The sequence below is a fragment of the Schistocerca americana genome, unplaced genomic scaffold (assembly GCF_021461395.2).
Source record: "Schistocerca americana isolate TAMUIC-IGC-003095 unplaced genomic scaffold, iqSchAmer2.1 HiC_scaffold_31, whole genome shotgun sequence".
In the NCBI taxonomy this organism is placed as follows: Eukaryota; Metazoa; Arthropoda; class Insecta; order Orthoptera; family Acrididae; genus Schistocerca; species Schistocerca americana.
The window spans coordinates 3,317,854-3,321,338 of NW_025726027.1; positions in this window are offsets into that span (position 1 = coordinate 3,317,854).

A 3,485-nucleotide genomic window follows, 5' to 3' on the forward strand; every position below is an offset into this window, starting at 1 on the left:
CATTTACTGCGTCTACCACATTAATTTTATTTAAATCCTCTTCAAGATCATCTTTTATCTCCTTAATAACGTCTAGAGCCAAACTCGAAGTCGTAGGCCCTACTCGTGGTTCTCTGCCAAACACAGCTTTGTAAGGTGTTTGTTTGATACCAGAATAATATGTTCGATTTTTCATAAACTGTACAAAGCGAAGACCGTTTGACCAGTTGGTGGTAATGTTTTCTTTCATACATGAAGCCAATATTTTTTCATTCTCTTTGTTGGCGCGTTCAACAAAACCTTGCCTTTGGCTGTGCGTCTGTGGACCGTGAACCAGTTTACACCCAGGCCAAAATACAGCCAGCTCGTTTATGACAGAACATATTCTGTGCCACTGTCAGAGTGTAAAATACAAGGAGCACCAAATGTCAAAAATATCTGCTAAATGATGTGCCATTTCCTCTGCCCTCTTGCTTTGCAGTGCATGTAACAAAACAAATTTTGTCATGTGGTCCTGATACACCATTATACACTTAAATCCGCGATCTTCTTGAGTCTGCATGTCGATCAGATCAACTTGGCAACGACTCTTCATTTCTGAATGAAGTTTCGACATGTGCCCCGTTTTCTTAATGCTCCTTTTGGGCTGACAAGTTTCACACAGATAAATGTGTATCGCGTCCACTGTTATGTTTGCGTACTTTCTTGAAGTTTCAACGTTTATTCTGTCTCCACCTCCATGACCGACGGCCTGATGAGCTGCTTCAATAATGTCGAAAATTTCTTCAACACGTAATGTAGTACTCCACAGGCTCTTTTCTCGTCACTGACTTGCTGGTCCCACAAATATTAATAACCTTGAATCGATTTTATCTTCTGTACTGCTTCTGTGTCTTTTTCTTATCTGATAGTGCTTCTTCAATATCGTCCACTAATTTATCGTAAGATTCTTTTGTCGTAACATTGTAGTGCCGTGTTCTTGAATTTGTAACATCCTTCTCACAAATCCTTCTTTCCATCGACTTTCTTCTTTTAAATGTGCCATGATAAATACGTACAAACTGATCTGTACGTGCTTAACCCCTCTACGGTGTTGTTTGTTGTGGCGAAAAGCGCCCAGTGGTGGGCTATTGTCGGTCGCTGCAGCGTTGCTCGACGGGTGGGGGTGGGTGGGGGGGGGGGGGGTGTTTTGGCGCCTGGAACTGTTCGTGTTGGCGCCTTCTTGGTTTCACTATATGGAATGTGTTTGGATGTATGATCAAAATTCCTATAAATATTACGTTGCACAATACAAAAAAGCTATTTTTATTGCAATCAACACGTAGTTGCTCTTAATTTTAATATTTGCCCCTAAATAAATTTACTGAAAGCTAGTTCTGTCTAGTTTAGTTAGGAAGCGTTCTTACTAGTTGAAACTAGTTGATACTGATAGCCTTAGTTACAACTAAAATTTACTGCTGGTGAAAAGCGAAATCCAGTTACAACAAGAATGAGATTTTCAGTCTGCAGCGGAATGTGCGCTGATATGAAACTTCCTGGCAGATTAAAACTGTGTGCCGGACCGAGACTCGAACTCGGGAACTTTGCCTTTCGCAGGCAAGTGCTCTACCAATTGAGTCACCCAAGCACGACTCACGCCCCGTCCTCACGTCTCCTACCTTCCAAACTTTACGAAGCTCTTCTGCAAATCATGCAGGAGAGCTTTTGTAAAGTTTGGAAGGTAGGAGACGAGGTACTGGCAGAAGTAAAGCTGTGAGGACGGTGCGTGATTCGTGCTTGGGTAGCTCAGTTGGTAGAGCACTTGGCCGCGAAAGGCAATGGTCCCGAGTTCGAGTCTCGGTCCGGCACAGTTTTAATCTGCCAGGGAGTTTCAGTTAAAACTGGTTTTAACTAGGCAAAACAAGTTTTGATGAAGTGGCTCAGTAAATACTAGTTTTAACTAATAAGAACGGGTTCTAACTAAAAACGGGTTTGACTGGAAAAGATATCTTGTGGATTAGTGAAGTTCAGTGGCAGGAGGAACACGACTTCTGGTCACGTGAATACAGCGTGGTGGTTGTTGTTGTTGTTGTGGTCTTCAGTCCTGAGACTGGTTTGATGCAGCTCTCCATGCTACTCTATCCTGTGCAAGCTTCTTCACCTCCCAGTACCTACTTCAACCTACATCCTTCTGAATCTGCTTAGTGTATTCATCTCTTGGTCTCCCTCTACGATTTTTACCCACCCCACTGCCCTCCAATACTAAATTGGTGACCCCTCTATGTCTCAGGACATGTCCTACCAACCGATCCCTTCTTCTAGTCAAGTTGTCCCACAAGCTCCTCTTCTCCCCAATTCTACTCAATACCTCCTCATTAGTTATGTGATCTACCCATCTAATCTTCAGCATTCTTCTGTAGCACCACATTTCGAAAGCTTCTATTCTCTTCTTGTCCAAACTATTTATCGTCCATGTTTCACTTCCATACATGGCTACACTCCATACAAATACTTTGAGAAACGACTTCCTGACACTTAAATCTATACTCGATGTTAACAAATTTCTCTTCTTCAGAAACTCTTTCCTTGCCATTGCCAGTCTACATTTTATATCCCCTCTACTTCGACCATCATCAGTTAATTTGCTCCCCAAATAGCAAAACTCCTTTGCTACTTTAAGTGTCTCATTTCCTAAACTAATTCCCTCAGCATCACCCGAATTAATTTCACTACATTCCATTAGCCTCGTTTTGCCTTTGTTGATGTACATCCTATACCCTCCTTTCAAGACACTGTCCATTCCATTCAACTGCTCTTCCAAGTCCTTTGCTGTCTCTGACAGAATTACAATGTCATCGGCGAACCTCAAAGTTTTTGTTTCTTCTCCATGGATTTTAATACCTACTCCGAACTTTCGTCTCCTTTATTGCTTGCTCAATATACAGACTGAATAACATCGGGGATAGGCTACAGCCCCGTCTCACTCCCTTCCCAACCACTGCTTCCCTTTCATACCCCTCGACTCATAACTGCCATCTGCTTTCTGTACAAATTGTAAATAGCCTTTCGCTCCCTGTATTTTACCCCTGCCACCTTCAGAATTTGAAAGAGTATTCCAATCAACATTGTCAAAAGCTTTCTCTAAGTCTACAAAAGCTAGAAACGTAGGTTTGTCTTTCCCTAATCTTTCTTCTAAGATAAGTCGTAGGGTCAGTATTCAATCACGTGTTCCAACGTTTCTACAGAATCCAAATTGATCTTCCCCGAGGTTGGCTTGTATCAGTTTTTCCATTCGTCTGTAAAGAATTCGCGTTAGTATTTTGCAGCTGTGGCTTATTAAACTGATAGTTCGGTAATTTTCACATCTGTCAACACCTGCTTTCTTTGGGATTGGAAATATTATATTCTTCTTGAAGTCTGAGGGTATTTCGCCTGTCTCGTACATCTTGCTCACCAGTTGGTAGAGTTTTGTCAGGACTGGCTCTCCCAAGGCTGTCAGTAGTTCTAATGGAATGTTGTCTACTCCA